Here is a 14,632-nt window from a genome sequence, read left to right on the forward strand (position 1 = left end):
TTGACAGAACCATAGACAATCTTATTTTACAAAGCAAAGGCTCAAATCCATGCATTTGGAAGTGAAAGGGTAAAATCACAACAAATCCTTCAGAAATCCAGAAGATCATTATACAATACCTACTTTGAGAACCTGTATTCTAAAAAGATGAAAAAGAAAGAATTAATGTGCAATTCCTAAATACATATGAATTAGCAAAGCTGAATCAAGAAGATATAAAAATTCTAAATAAACCAATATCAATCAATAAAATTAAAGGTGTAATTAAAACTTCCCAACAAAGAAAAGGCCAGGTCCTGAGGGATTCACTGCTATATTCTACAAGAAATTTAGAGAAGACTCAATATGGCTACTTCTCAAACTCTCTAATGAAATTAAAAAAGAAGAAATACTCCCAAATTTATTCTTTGAAACATGCATTAACCTGCTACCAAAACCAGAGAAGAGTTCAACCAAAAAAAGAGAACTACAGGTGAATCTCCTAAACTAACCTAGATGCAAAATACCTCAAGATACAGGCAAATGGAAAGTAGCAAATCATCAAGAAAATTACACACTATGACCAAGTAGTATTCATCCCAGGGATGAAGAGATAGTTCAACATACCTAAATAAATGTAACATACTGTGTAAACACAGGAAAGACAAAAACCATATGATCACCTCAACAGATATAGGAAGTGTTTAGCAAAGCTCAATACATGAATAAAAACCCTACATAAAATGGGAATAGATGGTCTTTATTTCAATCCGATAGTAGCCATCTAAAACAAATAGGCACCATGATGCTACACAGACAAAAACTCCAAAGTTTTCACTCTAAAATCAGGAAGAAAAAGATGTACATACTATAACCACTCTTATTCAACATAGTTGTAGAAATATTACCAGAGCAATTAAACAAGAAAAAAGAAAGCAAAGAAAGATAGGAAAAGAAGTTAAATAATTATTATTTGTGGATGACATGATAGTCTATATTAAAGACCCCAAAAACTTCACTGAAAGACTTCTGGATTTAATAAACAAATTCAGTAGTGCACCTACACGCAAAGTCAACACTCAAAAACCAAAAACATTCCTACACGGGCATAACAAACTCATTATGAGAAAAATGAGAAAAACAACACCTTTCACAATAGCATCCCCAAAAAACACCCCCACAAAACATACCTAGAAATCTAAGAAAGAAGTAAAATATCTTTACTTTGAAACCTATAGTACTCTGAAAAAGAAGATAGAAGATGTCAGAAAATGGAAAGATATCCTTTGTTCCTGTGTATGAAGATTGAAAATGGCTATATTTAGAAAATTGATAGACAGGGCCAGCCAGCTAGCTCAGTGGATTAAAGCACCTGCTTAGGCAGGCACAGGGACCAGGGTTCAATCTCCAGAGTTCTGTGCTGGCCCTGCCCTTGGGGCTCGCTGGGATGGTTACTGAGATTGGGTGTGGTGGTGCATTCCTGTAATCCCACTGCTTGGGAGGCTGAAAACAGCAGGGTCACTACAAATCCAATCTGGGTAGTGAGACCCTATATACTCTGCACTAAATACATTAAAAAAAATTGATAGACAGATTTAATGTAATCTCAAACAAACTCACATCAGCATACCTCACAGAAATATTTTAGGGCAGGGTCTACAGGGTGTTCAGGGTCTTACTACTAGATTGGATTTATAGTGATCTGCCTGTTTGCAGCCTCCCAAGTGCTGGGATTATAGACACACCACCATGCCCAGTCTCAGTAACCATCCCAGCAGGCCCCAGGGGTGGGGTCAGCATAGCAGGCACCGGGATCTAACTCCTGGCCCGTGCAACTGTTTGCAGGTGCTTTAATCTGCTGAGCTACTTGGCTGGTCCTCACAGAATTAGATAAAACAATTCTAAAATTCATTTGGAACCAGAATGAAAAAGGCAATTCTGAGTAACAAAGGGAAGGCAGGAAGCATCACAGTCCCTCACTTGAAATTGTACAGCAAAGCTACTGTGGCAAAAGCAGTATGATGTTGGGGAAAAAAGATAAGATCAATGGATCAGATTAGAAGATAAAGAAAGAACTCCAAACATACTCAGCCACCTTATGTCTGACAAAGGGACCAAACACATTTACAGAAAAAGGTAGCCTCTTTAATCAATGCTGCTGGAAAAACTGGCTTTCCACATGCTAGTGATTAATAATAGGTCAATATCTTTTATGATACACTAAAATAGAAAAGGGTTGAAATTCTAAACATTAAAACAGAAGCACTAAACCTAGAATTGGTAAAACTTTTGAAGATATTGGTGGAGGCAAAGACTTTATGAACAAATAGCACTAGTGCAGCAACTATCACAAAGAATCAGTAAGTGGATCTCATCTTATTTGAAAGCTTTTGCGTAGCAAGAGAAACCACCAGCAGAGCCAAAAGACAACCCACAGAACAGGAAAAAAATTCCCAGTTGTTTGTCAGACAGAGGACTAATATCCAGAATGTATAAAGAATTTAAAAATTCACAGCCCTGAATTTAAAGACCTAATCTAAAAATAGGCATCTGAAAATAATGGATACTTTTCAGAAGTAGAATCAGCAAATAAGTATGTGAAAAATTGCTCAACATCACTGTCACTGAACAGATGAAAATTAGTACAATGCTGAGGTTCTATCTTACTCCAGAAAGAATGACTATCATCAAGAAATCAACCAATAACAAATGCTGGCAAGGCTGTGGGGAAAAGGAACCTTTCTCCACTATTTATGGGAGTATAAACTGGTGCAGCCACTATGGAAATCAGTACAGAGCTTCCTAAAAAGCATCAAACTACTTTCAATTTAATCTAGCTATGCCCTTTTTTGGTATCTTCCTGAAAAAATGAAAGGATTCTTACCATACTCATCTTGATAGAAGCATGATTTAAAAGAGGTAAATGTTGGAAACAGCCGAAATTCCCATCAACTGATGAATGGATAAAGAAGATGTAGGATTTTTTTTTTTAATACAATAGAGTACTAGTCTGCCACAAAGAAGGATAAACTTGAGAAATTTCTAAGTAAATGAATGCAACTTGAGACCCTACTCTTATTTGAAATAAATTGGACACATATGTATAAATACCACATAGTTTCTCTGGTATGAAAAAACTTAAGTGTAAATAAGGACCAAGATGTACAATAAATATGGTGAAAAGGTAAGGAAATGTTTAAATGGGAAAGAGTATTAGAGAAAGGCAGAGGGAAAGAAAGGAAGGGGAAAAATGGAGAAAGAAAAAATGGAAACAAACTTTTGTAAATAACAAGGGGAAGGAGGCCTGAAGGGAGAGTATAGGAATGGGGGAAAAATGAGTCATATCTTGTATGGCTACAAATTCCATATGATGAATGTGATCATTGCATATAGTTAAAATGTGCCAATGTACTAAAGTAGAAACCCTCCTACCTGAAGTAGCCCCCAGTAAATGACATGTTCCCTGAAGTACAATACCTTCTTCCTCATAAGCAAGTAGAAGCAGAGCTCATTTGACATTGAAAGGGTAATGCCTGATATGTATTCGCTTGACATCTTTCCATGACCTTGGTCCTGAATTTGTCCTCGTTATGACCTCAGGAGCAGTTTTTGAGGAAAAGAAATTATGGAGATAAAAGTAAGAGTTGAGTTATAAAAGCAGCCTGTGCATCCCTGAAGGGAAGGCAGAAAGAATTCTCCTGAGTAGATTTAAATCATCAGAAGTGAGAGCAAAAATATTAATTTACCAAACAGTTTATGAATTCAGCTCTGGCCAAAAGAACCAAGAGCTCATATTACAATAATCATTCATGTGCAGCAGTGTTACGTACTGTATCTTTAGGGTGAACACAAATTTATAATCTCATCTAATCACAAACTTGCTCGGCTATATCAAAATTTATCTACCTACCTGTCTCCTACATCATTAAATCATAACTATCAACATGCAGGCGTCATATTTTACGTGTTCCTACATCTCCAACATAAGATATATCCCATAGTGAGTTGTCAATAATTTTTATGTTGAATATATGAAATACATTTGCGTGAATCACATAATAAAGCACTATGTATATTTAGCCTTGGAAGTCATATGTGCTAGATATAAGTTAGTATATATTATACCAATGAATAAAGTGATGCTTTTACTTATGAAATAGGTTCTCCACAGTTATATAGCTAATATGTAATGCAGGTAATATTAAAGCTGAAAAATACTCACCTGCATTTTTATAAAGAACCATAGATCATCTATAAAATAGGAAGTCAACATCAAAAAGACAAACAGTAAAAGAAAAATCCAACTGTTAAAATTTGTAATATGGAAAAGAAACTGTGGAACAGAGTCTAGCAGAACCCTAGTGAAAAATTTTGAGGAATTGTAAATAAGTTCTAGATATCTGAGAGGATTTTAGCAGGTAAAAGCAGTGGTTCACATAACTAGGGCTCTGGAACTATTTGAAATACAACATTAATACATACTACAGAAAAGTTGATAAGTTTCAACAAGTTATACTTCAGAGATTCCAAAGGTAAGATCAGAGAAAATTATTTATCTGCTTTGTAATTTTTGCTCTATTGCATCCAAGCCTCTGAATAAGTAAATTTAGAAATGCACTGTCCTAATCATTTTTCTGTCACTGGGGAACAATACTATACAACACAGCCTGAAGGAAGAGAGGTTGATCATTGCTTATAGTTTTAGTCCGTGGTTGGCTGGCTCCAAAGAAGAACACAACGGCAGAGGGGAATGACAGAAAGAAAGGTGCTTGACCCATGGCTGCCAGGAGGCAGAAAAAAGAACAGAAGAAAAGGGAGGAGAAGGGAGAGGAAAGATTAACTCTTTCTGGTTAGGTCCCTAATGTCCCTTTTCCTACCAGACTCTTCCTCATAACAAGTAAGCCCAACACTCTACCCACCTTCCTAAAGTCCTAGTCTGGACACATAAGCCTTTGAAGCATATTCTAGTTCTAAACCATAATGCATATAGTTCTCTGTCTAAGAGTCACCAAAATTTTAGTATTTTCAGTATTGTTAAAAGAGCCAAGTCAAAAGTGTTCTCTGAGATTCAACTCAAACACTGAATTGTAAGCCCCTGTAAAAAAACATGGAAAAATTAAATACTTTCAACATACAATATCCCAGGGCAAACATGCCTATTCCAAAAGGAAGATGGGGGTAGAAAGGAATCAGAATAAGGCAAGATCCAAATCCAGTACAGCAAGTATCAAATCCTGTTACTTCATGTCTGGTAGCCAGGGCTAGTGATGAAGTGGCCTACTAAGGGTTTGAGTGGTCCCCTTCCCACAGCTTTACTGGTTGCAGCCCTCATTGCCTCTCTTGACATTGTTTCTGCTCATTGCCTACAGATTTTCTCCGCAGATGTTCCATGCTCCAAGCATCTTCAACTTCCTGAGTTGTTCACTGCACTTTGAACTTCATTCCCATAACTTCACATACTTCATGTCTTGCCTAATAGCCCAGGACATCTTCTGAAATCAGGGTGTAGTCTTCTCTGATGGTATGATTCCTGTATTCTTCATGCCTATAAAACCAGAGTCCCATAGGTGATATCAAGGTCTGACACCAGTTTGAGTAGTAACCAGAACCTCTTGCATTATAGCTGCAGGGCCCTCAGCGCCTGGATGGTTGAACTCCAGGAAATATGTCCCTCTGTCCCCCTGAAAGAACAGGGAACCCTAGAATTCTCTTTTTGATGGAAAACTTTATAACAGTCATGATTTTGGGGGTGGGAGGGTAGGTAGATGCTGGGAATCCAACCTACAACTTCATACTACAGGGCAGGCATTCTGCCACTCACCTACATCTCCACCCTAGATTTTCAGGCCTAAGCCTGCAAAGGGTTGGATCCTGCTCCTTCTAGAAATGCCATCAAGCTAGTTTGACTGTTGTCCTGATGCAAAGCATTTGACTTCCTGTTGATGCTAATCTTTTCATCAACCAAGTTGTCCATATTGCCACCTTTGGGTGTTTTCTTTCTGTTTGGAAACTTTTCATATCCTCTAGCTCTAATATTCCATTCTAATATTTCTTAGCACACAAATTCCGGGCAAATTTTCTGCTACATCATAAGATCCAGGGCTTGTAATCCACCTGCCAGTGGAGTCTTCTTTCTCAGGTGAAATCATGGGAGTCCTGTCTTTGTTGTCTACATTTCTATGCCTAGCCCCTCCCATTGAGCTTGGCTTAAAACATTCTGTGGCTTCTCTAGCCATCATCTCCAAACCTTTTCAAACTCCTCTTGTGACCCCACTCAAGGCCTTGATCTAAATGGTCAGAGACACAGCAATGACCCTGTATCAAAATTCTGTGCTACATTCTTTCCTGTTGCTGGCACACAACACCAGCAACTTCAAGGAGGAGCGGTTTGTTCTGACTCCCACTCTCAGTCCATTGTTGCTGGCTCAAGGCAAAAACAGAATGGCAGAAGAGCATGAAAGGAGGAGATGGAAGGTGCTCGACCCACAGCAGCCAGGAAACAGAGAAAAAGCCAAAGACCCCTTCAAGTCAGAGCTCCAATGCAGGCCTCCCACCAGGCCCCACCTCTAACAACAAGTCAACTGTGATCCAGTCACCTTCCAAAAGCACCACCTCTAAACACATAACCTTTTGGGGGACATCTTAGATCTGCACTGTAACATACACAGCTTAGTAACAAGGTTCCTCCTAGATGAAGAAGTTCAATTTGATCTAACAAAATTGGAGCCTGGAAAATTCAGTTCATTAAGGAAACTTTTTCTGATCAAAAACTAATGCTGGCTGGACCTGAACCCGGGGGCACACTGAGACAGCAAGTGAGACTGGGCATGGTGGCATGTGCCCCTGTATTCCCAGCACTTGGGAGACTAAAAACAGGAGGATCACTATGAGTCTGATCTGTGTCATGAGACCCTGTAGACCCTGCATTAAATACATTAAAAATAATGCTGGATAACAAGAAACAAAAAGATATCTACTATATGCACTTTTTGAAATATCTGAGTTGTGTCTAAAATATCCAGTGTTCTAAGCCTATTTGTGTACTTTGCTAAGTCTTTGACTTGATCATCTTTTTTTTTTCTATTTCTGACTTCAAGTGTCCTTGTTACTCCCAGATGTTAGTTTTAGTTTATTAAAAAACGAGGCCAGATGTTACCATAGGAAGAAGACTAAATTAAGAACTCTGGACTGCAGGCCAGATTCTGTGATTCTTTGGGCAATAATTCCTTAAGTTTCAGCTGAATTTATTCTAAATCAAAGGAAATGAGGCACTCTAAGAGCCTATTTGCTTTTAAGATTCTATTACTTTTTGTCAGTCTTCATCCTTAAATTGTAAAATCTCTTTCCTGCAGCACCACTCTTCATGAATTCTGTGAGTTGTTGCTCCTTTGAACTATATGTGTTGTCACTTGAATTTGTAGTCCCTACTGAATAAGTTTTATGAAAGTAAGAACATTTATTTACATGGGCATTCATACATGAGCTCAGGTGAGAATGTTTTCTTAAAAGTAGTATGGACATTTTACACTCTAAGAAATGCGTATGATAGGCTCAATACAAAGTAACTCAATTGACTATTAATTGTCAAGCTATTTCATTTTCTCTTTGATAAAAAAAAATGTGACATGCCTCTAAGAAGTGTTTGTATCATTGAAAATCATTTAGTACAGTTTTCTCACATGGTAAAGAGAAGTGAGAGAAAGTTAAGATCCTTGTTTAGGTAACGCCGTCAGGTCATGAGTTATGATCAAATTTTCTTCCATAATGCTACATAAGTAGCCTGTGTTATGTACTGTCCCCATTACTTTTCTCTTGTTGCTGAGAAAAAAAAAAATCGAACACCCAAAGTGAAAAGGAAGAAATGCTTATTTAGCTCAAAGTTTGTAGAGGTTTCATTTTGTAATTGGCTGGCTCCAAAGCAGGGCAGCACAGGGCAGAGGGGCAGCCATTCATTTGGCAGAAGACAGCAAAAGCAACAATGGAGAGAGAAGAAAAATCAAGTCTTTTTATTTCCCTCAGATTGTACTCATGATGAGAATGGTAACAATCCAACCAGTGGCCTGACTCAGCAATAACCTACCCTCACTCTCAGCATTCTTAATTCTAGCACTGATCCAGGATCAATCATAAACCCTAGACTCAGCTCTCTCCATAAAATCCCCTGCCCCATGACCTCATGAAGCTTTGGGGGGGGACATTTAGATAGAAACCATGATATCTACCTACTGTGTTTAATGTCATGTACTTTGCAGAAGAAAAAAATCAGTCGTTCTGAGTTGGCTTATGGAGTGGTGGTAGAATGTGTGAGATCAATAAAATGGCAATGACACACCAATGCGGAGACTAAACTGATTAACCAAGACAACATTCACTTTGCAACTACAATGTAGTGGCAACAAATATAGATTCAATGGACCAGGGAAGGTTTTCTGGAGGATGGGGTAGTTCAGATAGGCCTTTAAAGGTGATTTATATCATCTCAGCATGGAAAAATGGAAATTTTAAGCAAACAAAGCATCTCATACAAAAGCAAAAAGAGAAAGAAGTCTCTTTTTCTACTTCGGAGAGTAGTAAATGGTTCAGCTTGGCTGGAACCAGGGGAAGGCTTTACATAGTAATAATTCTTCTGAAAAATAATTAAAGAGGTTTACGCTATACTTGCAAAGGACCTGAAATAACAAAATAGTAAAAATGGGTTTTAAAAATGTAGATGTGACAATAATATAAAGCCTGAACGAACAGCACCAATCCCAGAAGGAAGGAAAACGAGACAGAAAAGCATGAAAAGAGCTTGACCTCGGGATGCTGGGAAGCAGATGAAGGTCCCTCTGCGGTCCCACTGGCACAAATCAAGTCAGCCAAGGTGCAAGTCACCTGAAGAAACAGTCATAAGTCACTATGTCCGTTTATTTTCCCTACCATATCCAGAAGGAGGCCCAAGTCAATTCAGAACCTGCGACGTTGCCCGCATGAGTGATAGCAGGTCATTTTCAGTGGGCCAAGTCCAGCACAGTATTTATTCAGTGCTGAAATGGAGTAAAGGAGTCAGGAATTGGTTGACTTCCAGAATAATGAAATAAAACATTTGCTATAAAATCAACCAAATGAACAAACGTCTTTTGAGGTTTGTTGTGGTACCTGCATTTTGCATCAAGCGTACTTTGGGATCATTGGATTTACATCTCATCACTTGGCTTCAGTTGATGAAAATTATGAATTTAGTATACATATAATATGCTTTATTGTCAAATGCCCAATTCCTCCTTTGTACCCCCAAAGAAATTGATATCTGAATTACTGTAAAGGATGTCTTCTTTCACCACTGGCCATGTCACCAGGTAGATAAGCCTTTAATTTTGGAATATTTTCCAAATATTAAAACTTCATACACACCCTGAAGTTCTTGCTTCAGTTGTATTCCCTTAACTCTGGATTATATCACTGTTCAATAATGCTTGATAAAATGGAATGAACCAACCCATTTTTGGATTTTGGAGTCAAAATCTTCAAAATGGGAAGAAATATATCAAATTATTTTCATTTTTCTATTCTTTATTTTCCATTGTGAATTCTAAAACATGATTCTAAAACACAGTTTCGACAAAGAGCTATAAATTACCATTGTATAAGAGCAAGACAAACTTTTAGGTTTATTATAATAGGACACTTGGATCAAAAGACCTAATTCTTAGTTCCAGAACTGGAACTAACTGCACAGTTTATATATAACAAGTCACCCTAACCTATTCTTCAAATTCTTCATATATATATATGTCAGTTGATTTCTTCTTTGACTCCTTTCTGCTGCTCCCTGAATGTTTAAACAAATATAATATATTCAAGGCCTTTTATTAAAGGAGAACTCCACAGATAAAACATATCATACCATGAAATCATGATATCAAAACCCTTGAATAGGTTCCATAACCACGACAAAAAATGAAAGTCACAAATATCATGATGAAGCACTTAGCAAATGTCTACACAGTCACGTCACCATCTTAGGCACTAAGATATATCAACTAAATTAAACAGATGTGGTTCTGGCCAGATTCCTAGAAGTACAATAGATAAAAAGAGAAAATAGTTTCCCACATGAGAGTGTTGAATCAAAGGAAATACTTATCAGGCTTTTCCTTCAGCATGATTCATAATGTGTTTTATTCTGTGTATGGCAAGGTTAAGAAAGAATAACCCAGAAGAGAACTGATGAATTAAGTCAATCGGTGCCACCTGCAGTTTGAAAAAATACATAAATCTAAGCTTTTCTTAAAAAAAATGGAGAGCCAGCCAAGTAGCTCAGTGGATTAAAGCGCCTGCAAGCAGGCGCAGGGGTAAGGGGTTTAATCCCCAGGCCTGCAGTGCCAGCCCTGCCCCTGGGATGCACTGAGACAGCAATTGAGACTGGGAGTGGTGGCACATGTCTGTAATCCCAGCTCTTGGGCGGCTTTAAACAGGAAGATCACTACGAGTCTGATCTAATAGCGAGACCCTGAATACCCTGTAGACCCTTCCCTAAAATACAGAAAAATAAATAAATAAATAAATAAATATAAAAATTGGGAAAATATAATAATAGAAACTATTCAGAAAAATTAATTAAGCCATCAAATATTGAGTACATGTTAGGTATGATTTCTTTTTCCGGGAAAGGGAGTAATAAGATAAAATTAAGTAATAGTATTATGCCTCTATTTTCTAGGTAAGAATACAATGGACATAATTACAGATTGTAATTGAATCTAGATATTTACCATTCATTTTTATTTTATTCATAGAAGCATATATCAGTGAAAAAGGACCTGTGATTTCTACTAACATAAAATACATTCTAAGCTGAACACATAGTGACTGCTATAATCTTTCTAAAACCCATCTATGCCTTGTATCAGACAGGAATGAAAAACATGTAAAATAAGGATAAAGGATAATAGCCACTCTTGCTGGGGTGAGAGGGAATCTTAGTGTTGTTTCAACTTGCTTCTCTGGAATGGTAAATGATGTTGAACATTTATCATATATTTATTTGCCATTTGAATTTCTTCATTGGAATTTCATCTCAGCCCATTTTCTGATTGGTTCATTGAATTTGGAGCATCTGACTTTTTTTTCTAGACTTTTATATCTTCTAGATGTAAGTCCTTTGTTAGTGGAACAACTGTCTATATTTTTTTTCCATTTTATGGATTGTCTTTTCACTCATTGGTGATTTCTTTTGTTGTGCAATAGCTTTTTTTCCCCAATGTATTTAGTATAGGATCTCACTACAAATATCAGACTTGTAGTGTTCCTACTGTTTTCAGCCTCCCAAGCACTGAAATTACAAGTGTGTGCCACTATGCCCAGTCTCAGTGTGCCCTGAGAGGGGGGGTTGGCACAGCACATGGGGGTGGTGATCAAACCAATGAGCCTGCTTAAGCAGGCTCTTTAGTCTGCTGAGCAATCTGGACAACCCTGTGCAATAGCTTTTTAATAAGGTGAAATTCTATTTGTTGATTCTTTGCACTGTTTCTCTTTCAGTCTGGGATATGTTGAAGAAGTCTCTGCCAACACCTCTGTCCTTGAGATTTATGCTAGCCACTGTCCAGAAGCAGCTGCCAGGCTCATTCTCCAGTCTCCATCTTCAGTTTGCCTGCTTCCATACCAGCCTCCACCATGTCCATAACGGTGACCCAGAAGTCCTACAAGGTGTCCACCTCCAGCTCCTAGGCCTTCAGCAGCCTCTCCTAAACCAGCAGGCCTGATTCCGGTATCAGCTCCTCCAGCTTCTCCCTGGTGGGAAGCAGTGGCAGCTTCCAGGGCAGTCTGGGGCTGGGTGGCTATGGCGGGGCTGGTGGCATGGGGAGCATCATGGCCATCCAGGTGAACCAGAGTCTGCTGAACCCCCTGAACCTGGAGGTGGACCCCAACATCCAGGCTGTGTGTATTCAGGAGAAGGAGCAGATCAAGAAATCTCCAGATCAACAACAAATTCTCCTCCTTCATCAATAAGGTTTGGTTTCTGGAGCAGGAGAACAAGATGCTGGAGACCAAGTAGAGCCCCCTGCAGCAGTAGAAGATGTCCTGGAATAACATGGACAACATGTTTGAAAGCTACATCAACAACCTCCACAGGCAGCTGGACACACTGGGTCAGGAGAAAATGAAGCTGAAGGCAGAGCTTTGCAACTTTCAGGGGCTGGTGGAGGACTTCAAGAATAAATATGAAGATGAGATCAACAAGCATACAGAGATGGAGAATGAATTTGTCCTAATCAAGAATGATGTGGATGAAGCTTACACGAACAAGGTGGAGCTCGCGTCATGCCTGGAAGGGCTGACTGACGAGATCAACTTCCTCAGGCAGCTGTTGATAAGGAGATAAGTGAGCTGCAGTCTCAGATCTTGGGACACATCTGTGGTCCTGTCCAGGGACAACAGCTGCTCCCTGGACCTGGACAGCATCATCGCCGAAGTCAAGGCTCAGTATGAGGAGATCGTCAACTGCAGTCAGGCCCAGGCAGAGAGCATGTACCAGATCAAGTATGAAGAGTTGCGGACTCTGGCTTGGAAGCATGGGAATGAACTCCACCACATGAAGTCCGAGATCTTTGAGATGAACCACAGCATCAGCCACCTGCAAGGGGAGATTGAGGCACTCAAAGGCCAGAGAGCATCCCTGGAGGCTGCCATTGCTGATGCCAAAGAGCGTGGGGAGATGGCCATTAAGGATGCCAATGCGAAGTTGGCCCAGCTGGAGGCTGCCCTGCAGAAGGCCAAGCAGGACTTGTCCCAGCAGCTGCGCGAGTACCAGGAGCTCATGAATGTCAAGCTGGCCCTGAACATTGAGATCGCCACCTACTGCTAGCTGCTGGAGAGTAAGAACCAGCTGGAGGCTGGGATGCAAAACTTGAGCATCCACATGAAGACCACCAGTGGCTATTTAGGAATAGCCTCCAAAGCCCTGGCTTCACCCTCACCAAATCTACTGTGGCTGTGAAGAAGATTGAAACCTGAGATGGGAAGCTGGTGTCTGAGACCTCTGATGCCCTGCCCAAGTGACTGGGCCACAGCAGCCTCTCTCAGCCGACACCTCTCCTGAGGCTGCCGCAGAGCCCCTGGGAGACAGCTGTACAAGGAAGCACTGGGAGCCACCTGAGGCTCAGCTTAGCCCTCAGCCCTCCCTTGGGGGAACATTACTGCCTGGGGTACCTCTTCTTGCCCATGCCCTTAACCAAAACCCAATTCAATTGTTTTTTTCCAAAATAAAGCCTGGTTTTGCCACTTGAAAGAGAGAGAGAGAGAGAGAGAGAGAGAGAGAGAGAGAGAGAGAGAGAGATTTATGCTTATTTTCTCTTCCAATAAATTTAATGTTTCTATTTCAACATTTAGATGTTTGACCCATTTTGACTTTCGTTTAGTACATGGTGATAGACATGTGCCCAGTTTTAGTTTTCAGTATGTGGACAGTCGCTTTTTCTAGAATCATTTATTAAAGAGACTATCTTTCTTCAAAAAATCAACCAATAAGAAATACTGACAAGGCTGTGAGGAAAAAGTAACTCCTCTCCGCTATTGGTGGAAATGTAGACTGATACCGCCACTGTAGAAATTAGTGTGGAGGTTCCTTTAAAACATAGAATTAGTGGTCACCTTTGAACTAGCTATACCCATTCTGAGTAGCTTCCCAAAAGAATTAAACCACCATACCACAGTGATATATATATATATATATATATATATATGGCAACATATGTGTAATAGGAAAATCTTGGAAAAACTCAAATCAATTAAACAGTGGATAAAAATATATATTTAGTACTGGAGTACCACTCAGCCATAAAAAAGGATACACTGAGGACTTTTATAGGTAAAGGGATGTAACTTGAGTCCATATTACTGAGTGAAATCGATCAGACCCATGTGTATAAACATCATATTGTCTCCCTACGACAAGAAAATAGGATACGAAACATGCAATGGATATGTTGAACTGGGAAGAAACTGTTCAAAAGAAAGGACAAACTGTAATGGGGAAAAGAGGAAAGGGAGAAAGGGAAAAAGGAAAAAAATATGTATGCACAAGATAGTTAAGATAGTTATACAGCTAGCACCTCTTGTTCCTGGAAAAGAATGTTTTCTACAAATATTGTTTAAACAAGATCTCATGCTTATATATTGCACTGTGATTAACAACTACAAAGGCAGTAGACAATGGATCAACGATTGTAACTGTCCTACTAACTTGTTTTGAAATTAAGTTTCATTGTTTTTTTTCTCTTTAAAATTTAATTTAATTAAAAATGGTAGTTTATAAAAAGTTAAAAAAAAGTCCAGTTCTAGCCCAGGCCCAATGAGTGTGTGGGAGAGCTTCTGGCTACCCTGTGCCGGTGGGACCTACTACAGGTCCCAGCCCAGGCACAGCATGGGTGAGACCCTCTTCCACCGGCTTGGGAAGCCCCCCATCAATCCGTAGTACCCCCCCACACTCCGCACATAGGGTAGGAATTTCTGCCACGTTCTGGGAACCCCTAGATCCAGCCCTAGCCCAGGACTGGTGAGTGTGAGGGAGAGCTGTCTCTCCCCCCTACTCCACCTTCTCCCCTCCAGGCTCAGCTCAGGCCTGGCATAGAGGCCTGGGGTGAAACCCTGCAGCTGCAATCCCTACAGAGAG

The 14,632-nt window shown here is 39.6% G+C and overlaps 1 pseudogene; it reads left to right on the top strand.

Moving 5' to 3' along the window:
- The first annotated feature begins 11,634 nt into the window (after window positions 1-11,634).
- On the top strand, window positions 11,635-12,958 carry LOC101581351 (annotated as a pseudogene).
- Window positions 12,959-14,632: the final 1,674 nt, after the last annotated feature.

Source organism: Octodon degus, unplaced genomic scaffold (genome assembly GCF_000260255.1).
Source record: "Octodon degus isolate 3935 unplaced genomic scaffold, OctDeg1.0 scaffold00015, whole genome shotgun sequence".
Taxonomy (NCBI): domain Eukaryota; kingdom Metazoa; phylum Chordata; class Mammalia; order Rodentia; family Octodontidae; genus Octodon; species Octodon degus.